Raw genomic sequence first — 20,811 nt, forward strand, 5'->3', positions numbered from 1 at the left:
CCACAACTACTGAGCCTGCGCGTCTGGAGCCTGTGCTCCGCAACAAGAGAGGCCGCGATAGTGAGAGGCCCGCGCACCGCGATGAAGAGTGGTCCCCGCTCGCCGCAACTAGAGAAAGCCCTCGCACGGAAACGAAGACCCAACACACCCAAAAATAAATAAATAAATTAATTAATTTTTTAAAAAAAGAATGAAATAATGCCATTTGCAGCAACATGGATGGACCTAGGGATTATCATACTAAGTGAAGTAAGTCAGAAAGAGAAAGACAAATACCATATGATATCACTTATAGGTGGAATCTAAAATATGACACAAATGAACTTATCTACAAAACAGAAACAGACTCATGGACATGGAGAACTGACTTGTGGTTGCCAAGGGGGAGGGTGTTGGGGGAGGGATGGATTGGGAGGCTGGGGTGAGCAGATGTGAGCTTTTATATATAGAATGGATAGACAACAAGGTCCTACTGTACAGCACAGGGAACGCTATTCAATATCCTGTGATAAACCATAATGGAAAAGAATGTAAAAAAAGAATGTGTGTGTATATATACATATATATATATGTATATATATGACTGAATCACTTTGCTGTACAGCAGTAATTAACACAACATTGTAAATCAACTATACCTCAATTAAAAAAAGAGTATTTTATAAGCTATGACAACATTGAGATAAATTTCTGACAAATTATTTTGAAATGTAAATTTTAGTACATCTAGAGCTGGTGATTCTTGTGGGACAATTTTTCTAAAAAGTTTTAACCCTTCATACAAATCAGTTCTGTGTTAAGTCTGAATTTAATTGTAAATGTAAATTTATACCATGGAAATGTGCTTGGCAGTGCTGCAGTAGTTTTCAAAGCCAGAAATTCTGAACTCTTAGAAATATTCTAATAACTCCCCAATATGCTTTAATGCAAATCAGTGGATTGCTGCTGCCTGTCATGTCTGTGGGCTTGAACTTGAGTGTGTGCACACGGCCGCCAGGCATACCTTCTCTGTTCATGTGCATGCTTCATGGTCCTGTTGGACTCCACATACGAGACGCAAGTTCAAAGAGAACATTATTAAGAATTTGACTAATGAGAACCTACCATACAGCACAGGGAACTCTACCCAGTGCTCTGTGGTGACCTAAATGGGAAGGAAATCCAAAAAAGAGGGGATACATATATACGTATGGCTGATTCACTTTGTTGTACAGCGGAAACTAACACAACATTGTAAAGCAACCATACTCCACTAGAAATTAATAATAAAAATCAATCAATCAATCAATCCAGCAACGATGTGGTCTAATATTCTGACCTTGGAAAAGCAAAATCTCTTCTCTATTCTCACTACAAATGGCTTTGAAATCAAAATTAAAAATCTGAATATTAATGATTCTTCCAAACATAAAAAAAGAAAAGAAAAAGAAAAAGAATTTGAAAGTGGACAAGCCTAGGGCTCCTGGAGAGAGTGAGGCCGGCCCCTGCACAGTCGCAGGCCCCGAAAGCTGGCCCTGCTCACACCTCCACGTTTACTGTCTCCGTCCAGCCTTCCTTCCTCCCTAATCCCAGCAGAAGCAACCTGTCTTCTGTCCAGCTCTTCTTCCTCTCTCCCGTTACTGAAAGACCTTCTCCATTAGGCATCTCTTTTCTCTCCAGCACTTTTAAATTTAATTTTTTCAAATATTTAAATTTAATTTAAATAAATTTAAATATTTTAAATTTAAATATTGTTCTTTCCTGAGACCCCCTAGATGCCTGTGAGCATGCTCAAATCTCCCCATCTCCAAACAGCTCTGTGGAGAAATACATGCCCATATTTCTCCTTCTCTGCAGGTACCGGAGCACGGGACCGAGATCGGTGTCTTGGTCTTCTGACCTTTGCCTTGATCGTCTGACCTTTGCCTTGATCTGCCATCAGATTTCTAAACTCACAACTTCACCAAAGTTTGTTGCGACCAAGGCCACCAAATGCTTCTTGACTGCCATAAAAATCCCCTTTAATCTTTCTGATGGACTGAATGTTGTCTCCCACAAATTCTTATGTTCCAGCTGCACCCCCCAACGGGATGGTGTTCAGAGGCGGGGCCTTTGGGAGGTGACTGGGTTTCGATGATGGGGTTAGGGTTCTCCTAAGAAGCAGCAGAGAAACCAGAGCTCGCTTGCACTCTGTCTCTGTCTGTCTCTGCCATGTGAGGACAAATGGAGAAGGCAACTGTTTGCAGGCCAGTAGGAGGTCTCTCATCAGGAACCAAGTCTGCCAGCACCTTGATCTCGGCCTTCCCAGCCTCCAGAACGGACAGGACTAGATGTCTGTTGACAAAGCCCCCGGTCCGTGGTGTTAGTTACAGCAGCCTGAGCTGACTGAGACACCCCTGGCCTTATTGATGATCACTCCCCTTCTGGAAGGTCCTCCCCTAATTTCCGAGACACCACCCCGCCTTGGTTCTCATGTCCCCTCCAGCCCTCTGACCCCCAGGGGCTCCTTCCCTCCACACGTCCCTCATCTCACCTGGGAGGGTTTTTCTTCTCCCTTAGGCACTACTGCTGGGCAATTCCAGCACTCAGGCCGGAACAAAGGGGTGTGTGTTCAAGTAACTCCTCAGCCCACACCTCAGCCCAAGCCTCTCTCCAGCCCTCCCGACCATAAAATGCACAACTTCCTGGCCGTCTTCAGCGGGGTGTCCCTGGACCTGGAACAGTCTGCCCGCTAGAAACTCATCGTCCCTGCTCCACGCTTCCCACTCCTGCCCCATCCGCCATCCAAACCCACCCACAGCAGGAAACTGAATCGCCCGGACTCCCCTTTGCCCAGGCTCAATGCTGCACCTAATCGATGCTGCATTTCTCCAGTTTCTTGGCTTTATCTTCTCTTTCTCTGTTTCGCAGGGCCTGCCTTACTCTGGGCCCTGGTCCTCCTTTTGCCCGACCCCTGTTCCAGGTGTGTGTCCTGCCTTCCTTACATTACACTTTGCTGTCAGAGTGATTTTTCCAACACACATCTGCCTACATCTCCCCTACTGACGACCTTTCAAGGACGCCTCATTGCATGCAAAACTCAGTTCACACTCCCTCGCTAATAACAGGAGGCCTTCCGTGGTCTGGCCGCTGTGCGTTTCTCCAGCCTCGTCCTGTGCATTCTGTGCTCTGTGTTGAACTCCTAGCGGTCCTCCAAATAGGTCTCTTTATTCTTTCCCACTTTTATCTTCTTTTGCTTAGAAAGCTTCTCCGTGTTCCCTTACACCCTTATTTTCCTCCACACGCTTAGGGCTTATCAAATAGCATATCACAGACCAACAGGGCACGAGATAGGAAGCCTCGCACTTTGGGGCAGTCAGGGAAGACCCGGGGGTGGCCCAGGATGGTAGAGATGGGCAGGTTTTCTAACACATCGGATGTGAGACGTGAGACCGAGAGCAGTCAAGGATGACTTGAGGCTTCTGGCCTGAACAACTGGGATGTAATTGTAATCTCAAATCTGAGATGCAATTAGACACTCTAGCGGGATGTGGAGCAGGAAGTTATAGATAAGCTTGGAATTCAGAAGACAGACCTGGGTCAAAGACAAAATCTGGGAGTCAGAAGCATTTGATGCCACGAGGCTGAATCAGATCACCGAGGGAATGAGTGGAGGTTAAAAAGGAGAAGTTCAAGGCCTGAGCTCTCTGATGTTCAGAAGGAACGGCCAGTGAGGTAGAAGAAAATCAGAAAACTCCAACGTCCTGGAAGTCGAGTGAAGACAAGGATGGGATAAGATGAAACCCCTGATAGATGGAGTGAAATGGGGACTGAGAATAAATCATTAGACGTTGCAGGATGGAATTAGCGGGTGGTAAGGGAAGACTGAGTAGAGAGAGCTCCAGAGAAAATGTGAGCAAAGGACTTGGCCACAGTGAATGCAGGGCAACTCTTTTAAGATTTTTTTTTCTTTTTCTACACAGGGAAGGAGAGAAAGCACAGCAGTGGAGGCAGTTGGATAAAAAAATGGTGTTTATTAAGATGGGAGGAAGTACAGCATGTATTGTATAATGAAAGAAAAGAAGAGAAGGAAAATGAAAGGCGGGGGCTGACACAGGAGCGGAGTGAGGGCCAGCGAGGGGGTTGCAGGGGCCGAGTGAAGGCTGGCCGGGACTCGGGCACCAGAGGAAATAAGCTGAAGCTGGAAGGCGGCGGCTGGAAAGTGGGAGGGCTTGAAACGGAAGTCCCGGCGGCGCGGCAGTTTGATGTAAATGTTACCACGTACATGACGACCCCCGGTATCTAGGGTCTGGGGTATCACGGGGGTCAGCGGAGGAAAAGACCGCCGGACCAGAGGAGAGCAAGGACCGGGAGGCCAGAGCCTCGGAAGGGTGCTGGAGTCTCTGCCTTTCGTGGAAGGACTCGCTGGGGACAGCGTGACGGTGACCCGGGCGCTGACACCTCCCCTCAGAACATCTCTCTCCCACTTTCCCAGGGGACTGTTTCTCAGGCTGGCAGCTCCGCCTCCCGCGTGAGCTCAGCAGACGGCTCGCTTCTCGCTGCCCCGCGATCAGGAAAGCCGCCTGGAGAGGACCTGCAGGCCCCCGCGCGTTTGATAGAGCGCATCGCGCCCACAGACTTCTGACACCTTCTTCGCTTGACTTCTGGGATGTCTCGCCCCCGTGGGCTTTTCCCCACGGACCCTCTAGACGCAGCCCTTAGACGGCTCCTTTCCGCCATCATCCTCGTTTCTGTGGTGACCTCACCTGGTGCCTGACTTAAGTATCATCTCTAGGCCTACGACTTGCAAACTTGTACCCCATCTGCCTCCTCCCCTTGGACTGCCTGCTACACATCTCCACTGGGGGTTCTAGTAGACGCCTCAAACTCAGTTATGTCCACAGTGGAACCCTGATTCTCTGCCCCCCCCAAACCTGCTCATGCTCCAACACCCCTCGATGGGTGAGTGGCACCTCCATTCACCCGGATGCTCCGGGTCAAACGCCGGACTCATCCTGGATTCCCTTCTTTCTCTCACCCCCAGTTTACCAGCAAACCAGGCCAACGTTACCTTGGGAATACATCACGTATCTGACCTTTCCTCAGCACCTTCACCCCGTCACTCCAGACCAGTGCTCGCCAATAGAAAGATAATGCGAGCCTCAGGTATATTTCTACATTTTCTAGCAGTCATATAAAGAAGCTAAAAAAGAAGCAAGTGATCACAAATTTGGAAAACAAACTTATGGTTACCAGGGGGTAAGGGGGAAGGGATAAATTGGGAGATTGGGATTGACATACACACACTGCTATATATAAAATAGATAACTAATAAGAACCTACTGTATAGCACAGGGAAGTCTACTCAATACTCTGTAATGGCCTGTATGGAAAAAAACCTAAAAAAGCGTGGATATATGTGTATGTATGGCTGAGTCACTTTGCTGTACAGCAGAAACTAACACAACATTATAAATCAACTATATGATGACAAAAATTAAAAAGATAAAAAAATAAAAAATGAAAAAGTAGAAAACTCATTTTTGCAATACATATCAACACGATAAAAAAAGAAGCAAATGAAATCAATTTTATTTATATATTTTATTTAACCATACATATGCAAATTTTTATCATTTCAACGCGTAATAAATATAAACATTATGAAAGAGACACTTTACATCATTTTTCAGCTGTCTTCCAGATCGCACATGTATTTTATGCTTAAAGCACATCTCACTTTGGACTAACCATAGTTCAGGCGCTCAGTCGCTACATGTAACGCGCGGCTGCCCTATTGAACGGTGCGTCATTTCCCATCTGGACGCACTGGTTGTATTTTAATTGGTCTCCCAGCTTACATCACGCCTCTCCTCTGCTGCCCTCCCACAGGTATTCTCCCCTTATCAGCAACGAGAACGATCCTTTAAAAATGTAAGCAAGGTCACGTCCATGGCCTGCCCGGAACCCTCCAGTGAGTTCCATCGCACTTAAGAATAACGTCCAAATGCATCATCATTGCTTTAAAGCCCCGCATGATCTGACCTCCTTCCCGGCCCCTCCTTGGGATCTTCTCTCCTACCACAGACCCCTCGTCACTCTTTGCCACCCTGCTGGCCCCCTGACTGTTCTTCAGACATAACCACGCATACTCTCCCCACCCGGGACTTTCACTTGCTGTTCTTCTGCTTGGAATTCTTTTCCCTCAGACCTTTCAGGGTTTACTCCCTCTTTTCATTCAGATCTCTGCTCAGATCAGCCCCAAAGTGGGGCTTCCCCAAAACAGAACCTCTACCACTGGGCCTTCCTCCCTTGATTTAGGTTTCTTCCTGGCACTTGACCCTGATGGTCAGCACGACCTGACCTTGGTTTATGTATTTATTTGTTTGCTTAGTTAAGTCCACACATTAGAATATAATTCCCAGGAGAACACGGACCAGGCTCTATTCGCTACATTCTGACTCGTTTATCTGAATTACAAGTAAGTACTCCATCAATATCTATTGAATGAAGAGTTGAATTGAGAAAGAAAGACACAAAGTGGCACCCTGACATTCAGAGCTCTCCTGACACGGTTGGGCTGTGTTATATTCCAATCAGGCAAAAAGCATCTCAGAGAGCACCAGCCTCAGGCAAGCTTACTCTGAGATCACGATGAAATGGGACAAGTAAGGCCACTTCATAATTTTGTCTAAGGACAGACATAAGCAAGATCAGTGAGCTGCCCCCAAATGCCCCTCTCCTGGACAAAGTGCGTGACTGCTTCTTTACAAATGACAACTTTATCCTCCTTCTAGCCTGCCCTCCTTAGAAAGACTTGAGCTACCCAATCACACAACTGTCTTGCTTTCCGACAGGAACCAGTCTAGAGCGAAACCCCTTGTCCCCGTCCTTAGACCATCCCCCGCATCACTCAACCAAGGCGCTATACATTCTCTCTGACACTCTCTTACTGAGAAACCCCGTGATTCTCCATGGCATATGGCCCCGCTCACTGCCATGAGTCACAAGCTCAACTTATTTCAACTTCAGCTGTGTTCCTGGTGGTCTTTGGTGGTGGGTGTTGACAGAAGGATGGAATGATTGAACCTTTGCATTTGGAAATTATAGATGATCATTATTCTCTTACATTATTCTATTTTTTTCCCTGTATTTTCCAATGTTTCTGTAAAAAAACAAGTAGTATTTTGGAATCAGGAAAATTTGAACACATTCAATTTTAAAATAACAGCTAGTATATCAGAAGCATACCTTCTTAATAGATAGGAGATCTGCTTTTAAAGCCAACTATGACACTTCCTAGCTGAATAAACTTGGGAAATTTATTTAGCCTTTTTGGATCTCACTGCTAAAAGGCAGGAACTATCTTTGAGATCCCTCGTGGCTCTAAGAGCTTTAATTAAAATTCTTCCAAAGTAACTGTATTTAACTTGACACGGCGATATTCAGGAGTGAGGCAGTGAGATGAGCGCTAAAATACAATCATGTGCCAGTGTCTTCTACTTACTTTTCTTTGCATGATATTGGACATATTACTATTATTATTATTGTAAAATTTGAGCTTTTTATTTTTTAAAATTAATTAATTAATTAATTAAATTTACTTTTGGCTGCATTGGGTCTTTGTTGCTGCGCAGGCTTTCTCTAGTTGCGGCGAGCGGGGGCTACTCTTCGTTGCGGTGCGCAGGCTTTTCATCGCAGTGGCTTCTCTTGTTGTGGAGCACGGACTCTAAGTGCGCTGCGGGCTTCAGTAGTTGTGGCTCGCGGGCTCTAGAGCTCAGACTCAGTAGTTGTGGCGAACGGGCTTAGTCGCTCCGTGGCATGTGGGATCTTCCCGGACCAGGGCTCAAACCCGTGTTCCCTGCATTGGCAGGCGGATTCTTAACCACTGCGCCACCAGGGAAGTCCCTGGACATATTATTTGATCAATATTTTTTGAAGTATAGTTGATTTACAATGTTGTGTTAATTTCTGCTGTACTGCAAAGTGATTCAGTTATACATATATATACATTCTTTTTTTATATTCTTTTCCATTATGGTTTGTCATAGGACATTGAATGTAGTTCCCTGGGCTGTACAGTAGGACCTTGTGGTCTTCTATACATAAAAGCTCACATCTGCTGACCCCAGCCTCCCGCTCCATCCCTCCCCCACCCCCTCCCCCTTGGCAACCACCAGTTTGTTCTCTCTTGGACAAATTATTTTACTAACTCGACTTCTTTATCCTTACCTGTAATGGATAAGTTGTAACATCCCCCCTTATATGGAGATTTCTGGGTGTCATTTTGTAAATACGTGTGTTTGGTGGAGTATCAGGCATGTTCACGCACCATCTCTGCTCAGTGGCATAGCTATGGGAGCCCAAGATGCTGCAGACACGAAGCTGCCCTTCCCTTAAGAGTCTCAAGCTAGGGGGTGAGCGGGAGATGTCAACGGATGGTTGGAACATTGCATGATGCCCTCACTAAGAGATACACTTCCCAGACACAGGAGACGTTACGTGTTGGGAGTAGGGGGAAAGGTCTTCCAGAAGAAGAGTCACTGAGAATGTGAGGAAGGGTGAGGAAAAGCAGACCTCGCTGGAGGAGGGCGTTCCAAGCATGACAAAACCTTCACCAACATGAAACAGCACGTCGGGTTCAAGGAGACACGAGCCAATTTGTGTTAGTGGAGTGGGGTAAGGGAAGCATTAGGAGGTCAGATTGGAACCCTTAGGTGGTTTAGTCCACATTCCAGCTCAACGCAGGGATTTCTTCTAGACTCTCCGGCTGCACTTTCCAAGGTGGTCCCCTCTACCCTCATAGGACTGTTTACAATTACTTACAACAAAATGATTCAGTCCCTCAGTCACACCAGTCTGTTTCTAGGGCTCTTGCCCCTGTGATAGGGGCTCGGGTCTCGGCAGGATGGACCTAGCACGTTTCCACCCTGCACAAGTCTCCTTCCATTAGAAGGCGCTGCTCCCAGTGCGCCTGACACACGTCCCTTCATCTTTTTTTTTTTTTTAATTTATTTATTTTTGGCTGCGTTGGGTCTCCATTGCTGCGCACGGGCTTTCTCTAGTTGCGGCGAGCGGAGGCTACTCTTTGTTGCAGTGCGCAGGCTTCTCATTGTCGTGGCTTCTCTTGCTGCGGAGCACGGGCTCTAGGCGCACAGGCTTCAGTAGTTGTGGCTCACAGGCTCTAGAGTGCAGGCTCAGTAGTTGTGGCGCACGGGCTCAGTAGTTGTGGCTCGCGGGCTGTAGAGCACAGGCTCAGTAGTTGTGGCACACGGGCTTAGTTGCTCCGTGGCATGTGGTATCTTCCCGGACCAGGGCTCGAACCTGTGTCCCCTGCATTGGCAGGAGGATTCTTAACCACTGTGCCACCAGGGAAACCCCAGATGTCCCTTCATCTTGCACCTCAGTGTTGGGAACCGGCTACTCTCCAAGACAGCACTTTCCATTTTCAGAGAGATCTACTTGCGAAAACATAATTTTAGATAATTTACCCCATAACGTGCCTCCCTCTGATTTCTGCATAGGGACCCTAGTTCTGTGGATGAACAGAACCCAAGTTTACACTTTCTTCCACTTGGTGGCTCCCTGTCTAAGTTCAGACTATTGTCCTGTGTCCCTGTCTTGTTCTCTTCCTCAGGCTAATCCTCCCAGTGTCTTCTGTGCTTCCTCCCGTGGCTCTTTCCAGATTCTTCCTGTTCTGGAGGCCCTCCTCCATATCCCTCCTAGATGGTGTTCCCCCAAATTGAGCTCTTTATCTCGGTGTGGTTTGATCAGCAGAAAACAGAACTACTACTTTCCTGTGCTCCGAGTGCTTTATTTCCATAAATGGAACCTAAGTTTATTTTGCCTTTTGGGTTTTTTTAATCATCTATCATTCTGTGGTGCGTATTAAGCTCATCAGCCACTAATATCCAGTCCCCACTTTCTTTTTAACACAAGTTCCTTTTCTAGTAAGTCTTCCTGAGCTTGCATCACAAAAGAAACATCATTTTTTTTTTTTGAAACATCTCTTTTTAAACTTCTGTTTAATTTCTTGTTGTTGATGAAATTCTGTTATAGGAACAGCAGAGAAGTGAGAAAACTCAGAAAGGTCAAAAATAATTAAGACATATCTTATGATTTATTATTCAAGCTGTCTCATAAAAATATTAAATCGGATATAAAAGAAAATATAAAAAAGACAAATGATAACCTTCGGCATAAAATGGTAATAAAATTACCATTTGAAAATGGGCTTTTTCTTTCCACTAAATGACTTTTAGACCGTTCTTAATGCGTGTGCTGAATTATTAAGCAATACCTTTTGCCATACTAATACCTCAGAAATGCATAACAACTTTGGGTCCTCTTTGGAGACACGGGTGTGTGTGTGAGTGCCCGCCTGCCAACTGCACGGGAAGTCACACATGTGTCCCCCTTCCTGCCTCTGAGCGAGGCCCTCAGGAACCAGCCGGGCCGGCTCTGATCCACCCGCAGTCCTTACCTGATGGAGGAAAACTTCCCTTCATTCCTCTCCTTTGGGCTCATGTGTGGAAAGGGCCTTCCCGGCCATTAATCTGGGTTCTGAGTTATTAACATTGCCTTTTGATCCCCACTCATCTTTACCCGCCTTTGAAATGGCAATTTCCCTAAAGCAAGATGGCGTGGGAGGTTTGCCACGACAGCTGTGAGTCTCTGAGGTCACCGTCCTTTCTGTTCCTCTGATCTTAGCCTGAGTGTTTCTGCCCCGCGGCCCTGAAGTCGCCTCGCACGTGTCAGGACAGTTTCAGCTTACACACGTCAGTGAGCAGCTGTCCCCACGTGTTCTGAGCCAGCCAGGCCACGGTGGCTATCTTCCTGACTCCAGAAAGCTGACAGCTGAGTATCGGGCTATTCCTTTTTGGGGGTGTTTTCAATGTGACCTACACATCACTGAGTAGTGACGTGATAAATAACCCCTTAGACGTGATCAGTCTCTCCTTATCCATCCCTCACTGGTTCCCTGCAACCCCCCAGGAGACCAGTGGGGCAGAAGTAACCGCCCCCCATTCCGTAGGAGGAATCTTAGATTGCAGGAGACAAGGTGAATTGCTCACGATCACACGGAAAGGAAGCGGTCAGCCAGGATTCAAACAGCCTGAAACAAACAGCAAGGGACTTTCTACTCCACCTCGATGCCTTCTCTGCGTTGAGGAAGGGGGCGTTCCTCTAAAACTTTCCCACGGGCTTCAAGATGCTGGCCTTTGCAGACAATCCACTTCATCTTGGAAAGAAATAACCAGACTTACCCTATGGTACATTCTGATATCCAAACCTCTGGCGACAAAATTAAACACGTGGTTTACAAAATGCACAGCAGTACCTAAGTCTCAAATCACATGAACAACCATTTTCTAATGGTCATACCTCAATTCACAGTGGATTCCTGAAGATTCTCTACTGAACGGTGTAATGCATAATGATGATATAATAGAATTTTGGGTCTGGAAGGGATTTTCATCTTTTAAGCCTTTTTTTTTTTTTTAATGACATCTTTTTTTTTTTTATTTTTTTTATTTATTTATTTTTGGCTGTGTTGGGTCTTCGTTTCTGTGCGAGGGCTTTCTCCAGTTGCGGTGAGCGGGGGCCACTCTTCATCGCAGTGCACGGGCCTCTCACTATCGCGGCCTCTCTTTTTGCAGAGCACAGGCTCCAGACGCGCAGGCTCAGTAGTTGTGGCTCACGGGCCCAGTTGCTCCGTGGCATGTGGGATCTTCCCAGACCAGGGCTCGAACCCGTGTCCCCTGCATTGGCAGGCAGATTCTCAACCACTGCACCACCAGGGAAGCCCTAAGCCTTTTAAAATGGGTTCTTTTTAATTGAAAAGGTAATACATGCATATACGGTAGAATTCAAATACAGTAAGAAGGTATATGCCTTCTTATTTACGGGTATACCTGTATACTTTCTTAGCTCATTTGCATTTTCTTACCCTATTTCAATATTTGAAAGAAAACCCCCATTTTAAACACCTCCTCCCCTCGAGCTCCGTTCCCCATTCCTCCTCCGCAGAGCAATGACAGACACCCCACAGCCCACCCCGAGCCGTCCAGGCACAGACCACGACCGCAGACAGGAGCGAGCGAGCTGCACACACTGTCCTGTGTCCTGCGTTTTTCACTTAACAGTACATCCTGGAGGCTGTCACTTAGCAGGGCATCATCTTCCAGAGCTACACAGTATTCCACACTACAATTCATTCAACCAGTCCTAATGACAAAAGTTGGGGGTAGCGGACTATATTTAGCCTTTTGCTATTATACAATAACACAGTCATAACCTTACATACATCTTAAATAAAGGCGGAATTGCTGGGCCAATGTGCATACATTTTCAGGGGACCCTTTTATCATTGTAACGTCACCTTCTTTGTCTAGTTTAATGTTTTTTTCTATAAATTCGATCTTGTCTGATAATAGTATTGGGGTCTCTATTTTCTTTTTGTGTGAATTTGTTTGATATATCTTTGACCATTCTTTTACTTTCAAATTGAGTCACTTTTTTACTGTGTGTGTCCTATTCGGTGCTTATTTTTAGGTTTTGCTTTGTAATCTAAATTGATTTTTTTTAAATTTATTTATTTACTTATTTATTTATTTTTGGCTGTGTTGGGTCTTCGTTGCAGTGTGCAGGCTTCTCGTTGCGGTGGCTTCTCTTGTTGCGGAGCACCGGCTCTAGGCACGCGGGCTTCAGTAGTTGTGCCTCGCGGGCTCTAGAGCGTAGGCTCAGTAGTTGTGGTGCACGGGCCTAGTTTCCCTGCCACATGTGGGATCTTCCCAGACCAGGGCTTGAACCCATGTCCCCTGCATTGGCAGGCAGATTCTTAACCACTGCGCCACCAGGGAAGTCCGAAATTGATATTTTTATCCTTTAATAAGCGAGTCTATCCATTTTTACTTTAGTTCTATCATCCAATTTTATTATGTTTTCAGTTTTTACTGCTTCATGTTTTACGTGGTTGCTTCTCAAAAATCTTCTCCCAAAAAGAAACTTAGGAAAGATAACAAGAAACTAATGATATTGATCATAATGATACATGGAACTTGGGTGGGAACAAAGTTGAAAGAATAAGAGAAGTAGCCACACTTTTCTGGGTATAACATGTATAGTTTTTATTCTGGAAACATAAAAGTTTTAAATATTCAAAACCAAAATTACATCAGTAAGGATGTAGATACAACTCTAAAACTGAATATAAACAGAAACAAATTAACCTTGTTGTATTTCAAATCAACATCATAACTTCAGAGAAAAAAATAAATGAATCCAGGTAATTTTGAACACAGTCTTTTACCCTCAGTGTAAAAATAAAAAAGAAATGCCAACAGATCTTAAACTCTGTAATTGGTTGGAAATTTCAGTATTTAAAAAATTTTTCACTTTAATAAACACATATTTTTTAAGAACCCAGCTTAAGATATAATTCACGACCATACAATTTACCCTTTAATGTAAACAATTAAATGGTGTTCAGTATAGTCACAGAGTTGTGCAACCATCATCAGAATTAATTTAGAACATTTCCATCGCCCCAAGAAGAGACCCATTAGCAAACACTCCTCATTCTCCCCGCCACCCCAATCTCCCTTCTAGCCTTAAACACTGATGTTTGTCTCTGTAGATTTTATTCTGGACATTTCATATAAATGGAACTCTACATGTGACCTTCTGTTACTGGCTTCTTTCTTGTAGGATAGTGTTTTCAGGGCTCATCCGTGCTGTAGCAGATATCAGTATTTCTGTATATACCACAGTATATCTATCCATTCATCAAATTGGACATTTGGGTTGCTACCACTTTTGGGGGCAGTTGTGCCCACTATTTAAATTGTTAAATAGAAGTGGTGAGAGCAGATATCCTTATTTGTTCATGATTTTTCACCATTAATTCTGGGCCAAGTATTGAAGTGGATCCCTGAATCTCAGACCTCCCTACCCATCATGTCAAATGCAGCTCATTTTTTAGTAAGATCTGCTTCACATACAGATCAATAAGAAAAAGACACCTCAACAGAAATAAAATGAAAGACTGGGCAAAAGACATGGAGAAAAAAAACCAAAACAAAACAAAATAAAAAGTGATAAACATAGAAATGCTCTACCTGCCTAGAAATCAGTTAAGAGCAAACCAAAGTGCCACGCTTGCTAGCCTAATTAGCAGAAATCTAAAATATAACAGTTATGTTATGAAGAATGCTGCTATGGCTATTTATTTAGAGGTTTTTGTGTGACATGCTTTCATTTCAGTTGCTGGGTCATACGGTAATTATGTTAAACTGTTTACTATTTTGAGGAACATTTTTTCAAAGCAGCTCCACCATTTTACATTTCTACAGCAGTGTATGAGGGTGGCAATTTCTCCACATCCTCGTCAACACTTGCTATTGTCTACTTTTTATTATAGCCATCACAGTATATGTGAAGTGGCATCTCACTGTGGTTTTGATTTGCATTTCCGTAATGGTCAATGATGTCGAGCATCTCTCCACATCCTCATTGGTCATTTGTATATGTTCTTTGGAGAAATGTGCATTAAGATCCTTTGCCTTGGGCTTCCCTGGTGGCGCAGTGGTTGGGAGTCTGCCTGCCAATGCAGAGGACACGGGTTCGAGCCCTGGTCTGGGAAGATCCCACATGCCACGGAGCAACTAAGCCCGTGAGCCACAGCTACTGAGCCTGCGCGTCTGGAGCCTGTGCTCCGCAACGGGAGAGGCCGCGACAGTGAGAGGCCTGCGCACTGCGATGAAGAGTGGCCCCCGCTCGCCACAACTGGAGAAAGCCCTCGCACAGAAATGAAGACCCAACACAGCCAAAAATAAATAAATAAATAAATAAATTAAAAAAAAAAAAAAAAAAAAAGATCCTTTGCCTATTTGTATTATTATTATTATTATTGTAAATATTTTTTAACAGTGATTTTTCTTTTTTTAAATTAATTAATTAATTAATTAATTAATTAATTATTATTGGCTGCTTTGGGTCTTCATTGCTGCACGTGGGCTTTCTCTAGTTGCATCGAGCGGGGGCTACTCTTCGTTGCGGTGCGTGGGCTTCTCATTGTGGTGGCTTCTCTCGTTGCGGAGCACGGGCTCTAGGCGCGCAGGCTTCAGTAGTTGTGGCACACGGGCTCAGTAGTTGTGGCTCACGGGCTCTAGAGCGCAGGCTCAGTAGTTGTGGCGCACGGGCTTAGTTGCTCCACGGCATGTGTGATCTTCCCAGACCAGGGCTCCCTGTATTTTTATTATTGAGTTAAGTTGTTCTTTATATATTTTGGACATAAGTCCTTTGCCAGGTATATACATTCCAAATATTTTTTCCCATTGCTTTCATGATGTTTTCCTTTGAAACACAAAAGTTTTAAGTTTTGATGAAGTCCAGCTTTTCTTTTCGTGTCATATCTAAGAAACCATTCATTGCCTAACCCAAGGTTGTGAAGATGTACTCCTAGGCTTTATTCTAAGAGCTTAATGGTTTTAGCTCTTACATTTAGGTCTGTGATCAATTTTGAGTTAATTTTTTGTATACATTATAAGGAACAGGTACAACTTTATTCTTTCACATGTGGATATCCAGTCGTCCCAGCACCATTTCTTGAAAAGGTGATTCTTTCTCCACTGAATTGTCTTGCTATCATTGTCAGAAATCAGTTGATCGTGTGAGGGTTATTTCTGAACTCTCAATTCTATCCCTTTGATCTATATGTCTATCCTTATGCCAGTACCACAGTCTTGATCACTGCAGCTTTTAGTAAGTTTTGAAGTCAGGAAGCATGGATCGTCCAACTTTGTTTTGTCTTATTTTTAGTTGCTTTGGCTTGCCTGGGTCTCTTGCATTTCCACTGGGATTTTGCAATCAGCTTGTCAACTTATTAAAAAAAGACAGATGATATTTTGAGAGAGTTTGTATTGAACCTATAGATCAATTTGGGGAGTACTGCCACACTGAAAGCATTAAGTCTTCCAGTGCACGAATGGGGATGTCTTTCCATTTGTTGAGGTCTTTCTTAGTTTCTATCAACAATGTTTTGCAGTTCTCAGAGCAGTTTTCACTTCCTTTCAAAAATTTATTCGTAAGTACTCTATTCTCTTTGATGCTATTGTAAATAAAATTGTTTCCTTGATGTCATTTTGGTTTGTTCATTGCTAAGATAAAAATACAATTGATTTTTGTATATTGATCCTGTAGCCTTCAACCTTGCTGAACTTGTTCATTAGTTCTCATAGTTTTTTAGTAGATTCCTCCAGATTTTCCATGTACATGATCATATCATCAGCAAACAGAGATAACTCTATGTCTTACTTTCCAAGTTGGATGACTTTTATCTCTTTTACTTGCTTAGTTGCCCTGTCTAAAACTTCCGGGGCGATGCAGAATAGAAGGGGCAGAGCTGACATGCTGGTCTTATTCCTGATCTTAGGGGGAAAGCATTCAGTCTTTGACCATGAGTATGATGTTAGCTGCGGGTTTTCATAGATTAATGCTAAAGTATTAGGGATAACAGGCATCGTATCTGTAATTTACTCTCTCAAAGGGTACAGAAAGTGCAATAGTGATACGTGTGTGTGCGTGCACTTATGGGGAAAGAGAGAGATAGCAGAGAGTGAATATGATAAGGTCGCTGTGGTGCAATGTTAACATTGGGGAGTTCTAGAGAGCCACTTCCTTCAGTCTGTTTTTCCTGAGCCCTTCTTTCCCAATGAAAGAAATTACTGGGTGCCATTTTATCCATCTAGAGATGTAAACCATGGGTTTGACAGCCATATCCTTGGTCTAATCCTTGCTGCAAACTTAGTACTTCTCTTATTTTCATCTTTTATTATTTGCAGTTGAGTAACAGCTGCCTCTCTCAATGCTACAAGTTTTGAATTTCTGGATTGTCTATTCCCTTTTCTTCCTGCTTATAAAGTAGCCAGTCGTCTCTGAACCCATCCATTTTGTGGTAATTTGTGAAATGTGGCAAATATTAACCAATCCCTTCCCCTAAAATCGCAAGTCCAGAGACACAGCATCTGCCTTCCGAGTTCTCCGAGCCAACAGTGTATTTTGCCACAGCATAACACGGATCACCATTTATCCTCAAAATGTTTCCATCTGGCCAGTGGGAGACCTTTGTTTTGAAGCTGGCGCCTGTGTTCTTCTGTTTATTAGTCTTTGAACACAGCCTTACTTTCTGACAAAACTAGATTTTCCAGGCTCGTCTTGTTCTTTCCCTGTCCCAGCCTATTCCCTAAGAATAATTCCCTGCTCAGGCTTAGGAAAATAACATATAACATACACACACATATATATGAATATATGCAACATTTTAAAATCTATCCAAGCTGTCTTGAGAGCATTACATATGCATACATATGTATATTGCTAGTAGGGAGAATTATCATATGGATTCCTTTTTGTAATTCTAAGAAAATGTGTACAAACCAAGTAAAAGTAACAGTCTATTTTTATTTTTATAATTTTAGCATATCCTGTTTTCAAGCTAATGTTACCACTCTCACAAACTGAGATTTAATTCTGCTTGGAGTTAATGAATGTGTTGGTTTGGACTGGTAATTTGCTGTTCAAATTTGAGATCCTTCAAAACATATTAACCAACACTAGTGAAAGCATAGTTTCCAAACCGTGTGCAGAAACAGCAAGGCATTCTTCGTATCAGTTCTGCAGATAAATAAATATGTCAATCTTTCATGTGGAAAGGGCTATTTCACAATCACAGGAAAAAATCCGTAAACTAGAACGCAGGCCAATGTCCGAAAGCCCCCTGGGATGTGGACGGGCCAGCAGCTTCCTGGTGGACAAGTCTTCCCCGCCTGGTAGAGGTCAGCCCTCTGACCTGGCCATGGACCCCTGAGGAAGGACGGCTGAGGGGAGGGAGGCTGCTCTGGTGGGTTGTGCCCCTTTATCCTCTCGCTGGAGGGTGGGAGACCGCCGAGATCCTGGGCTTCCCATGCTCACCCTCTCTGAGCCAGGTGCCAAGTTCTACGATCCTTCTACATCAGGTTACTTAGACGGTCCACCTCGATCAGAAATCTCATCTCGCAGGGATGTGATGAGCCTGGGCTCCTGGCTGCAGGAACCGGAGGGAGGACGCACGTGTCGCGCCCGTTCGCCTTCAGTCACAGCTGCTTTGCAAGCGCCTCTGGGGTGGACATCGTCAGGATGAATACAAACGATTTAATCAGCTAACGGTCCTCGTGGGCTTTGGCTGTCTCGGGTGTGTCACGCACGGGCAGGGTCCTGTTCTGAGTTCCGACGAGAGCCGGGGTGCCCCTGGGGAGGGAGGGCAGGCAGCCGCGGGCCGGGCCACAGGGCGAGCTCCCCGCCGTCCCGCACCTGTGCCGCCCGCTCCAGCCTGCGCCCGGGGCAGCGCGTGGCGCCTGCGACGCGGACGAGGTGGACGTTCCCGGGGACGTTGAGCACGAGGGCCGAGGGCCTCCGTGCGCGCGCGCCAGGGAGAGTCCGTCCACCTTCACGGTCACCACTTCGGGACGGGCGGCCGTCGTGGGGAAGCTCGAACGTGCTGTCCCAACCGCAGCGTCTCAGGCCACCCCGCGACCCTCCCCAGTCCCGGTCCTTCCTCCCTTGGGATGGCCGCCCCGAGGCTGAAGGGAGGAGTGGAAAGGTTTGCCACTGCTCAGTCACCGTCGAAGTCACCAGGGTGAACGAGGGCTGGTCCTCCACTCTCACCAGCGACCTGTTCTCAGGAATGCGAACCACACGTGGGTTGGCAGCCATGACATTCTCTAAAATTTTTATTGGAGCGCGGTTGCTTTACAATGGTGTGTTAGCTTCTGCTGTATAACAAAGTGGATCGGCTCTACGTATCCATATGTCCCCTCTATTTTGGATTTCCTTCCCATTTAGGTCACCACAGAGCACTGAGTAGAGTTCCCTGTGCTGTACAGCAGGTTCTCATTAGTTGTCTATTTTATATACAGTTGTGTGTATGTGTCAGTCCCAATCTCCCAGTTCATCCTACCCGCCCCCCCGCTCCCGCCGCCCCACTGGGTATCCGCAAGTTTGTTCTCTACATCTGTGTCTCTGTTTCTGCTTTGCAAATAAGTTCATCTGTACCATTTTTTCTAGATTCCACATAAAAACAATGGCATTTTTTAGAGTGGCTTCATGTGATTTTCACTGAATATTCTGTATACTGACTCTTCACCCTGTTAACAACTTGGTTTGACCTAACAAAATGTAACGAGTACCGGGCTTTTTGTTTTTGTTTTGCTTAGTAGTAATGACAGTTAAATAGATAAAGGAAAATGGATGGTTTCATTAAAAAAATCACCAAAATGTAATTTAGTTTGTATCCATACTTTTAAAACCAAGAAGTAACGGATAAACTAGATGGAAATGACATGTAACTAGGCCACTAGACTGTCGATGCCTGTGCTTCCTGGCGTTAGAGTGACACACGCTCCCAGCCTTTCTGAGGGTGATGGGTGTGCGGGGGGTGAATTCAGGCTGACGGCCACCGCTGCTGCTACAAAGGGCGGCGGAGGTGCTGACAGTGTCACCCAGATGCTGAAGGCCAGGACAGCAGACTCAGGCAGAGAACGCTGTGCTTGAGGGCCTCCCTTTAAAGTCCTCTAAGCAGTTAAGAAAGCAAGTAGGGGCTTCCCTGGTGGTGCAGTGGTTGAGAATCTGCCTGCCAATGCAGGTTCGAGCCCTGGTCTGGGAGAATCCCACATGCCGCAGAGCAACTGGGCCCGTGAGCCACAGCTACTGAGTCTGCGCGTCTGGAGCCTGTGCTCCGCAACAAGAGAGGCCATGATAGTGAGAGGCCCGCACACCACGATGAAGAGTGGCCCCCCCTTGCCGCAACTGGAGAAAGCCCTCGCACAGAAACGAAGACCCAACACAGCCAAAAATAAATAAATAAATAAATTTTTTTCAAAAAAGATGATACATTAATACCCATTAAAAAAAAAAAAAAAAAGCAAGTAGGTTTCCTGAGAAGTTTGCAATGGAGGTTAGCAACTCATTTCTAAAGTTAAGAAGGTATCTGCTTGACTATCAGTTTCATCTATGCCATGTTTTAATCTTTGAAATGGCTACATGTGGATGAAAAGACTACATTAACGATCTACCATTGACTCTTCCAATAAAATAAATTCAAACCGGACACCTGCTCTTCCAAGTTAGTGACATTTGAAAGTTAGTTTCAAGAGCGGCAATGGGGTTGGGGTGGGAGGAGGTCCTGAGCACCGACTGGGGGGTGAGGACACCTCAGTCCCGGCCCCGGAGCGTGTGAGCAGCAGGGCAACCTCAGCCCGGGCTCTCACTAGGCTCTGCACCTCTGCTGACAAGGCTGCACCCGAGATCAGCTCCGCGCACTTTCCAGATGACAGCCTGTGGTTGGGATCTAACAGCTGTGATTCCAAGATAAGCATCTTACCTTCACCCACACCCTTCCTCAGACCCAGAGTCCCATTCCTAAGAGAGGCCATCTGCGCCTTGCTGGTTCCACCTGCGACAGCAGACTCAAGGCACTGCTCTCAGTTCAACAGAATCCGGCATCGTCCTCTGGTTCCCACCGGCCTCCTTGACATTTTAATAGGTTATGGCTGATAAAGCTTTAGAGGAATGAGTCAGTGAATCAGTCATTTTCCCTGGGCTGCTACAGGTGTAATTCAGGCAATGGATCACAAACAAGCACAGCCCTGAAGAAAAATTTTATCTATGTGAAATTTTATAACTATAAAATAGACTTCCTCTTTGTAAAATGATCCTGCATTCAGATGGCTAAAACCGCCTTAATGATTTCTACTAAGGGAAGGTGCAGAGCAGTTTCCTACAGCCATACCTTCTCATTGTTTTAAAGGAAAACTT

The sequence above is a fragment of the Balaenoptera ricei genome, chromosome 12, assembly GCF_028023285.1.
Source record: "Balaenoptera ricei isolate mBalRic1 chromosome 12, mBalRic1.hap2, whole genome shotgun sequence".
Classification (NCBI taxonomy): domain Eukaryota; kingdom Metazoa; phylum Chordata; class Mammalia; order Artiodactyla; family Balaenopteridae; genus Balaenoptera; species Balaenoptera ricei.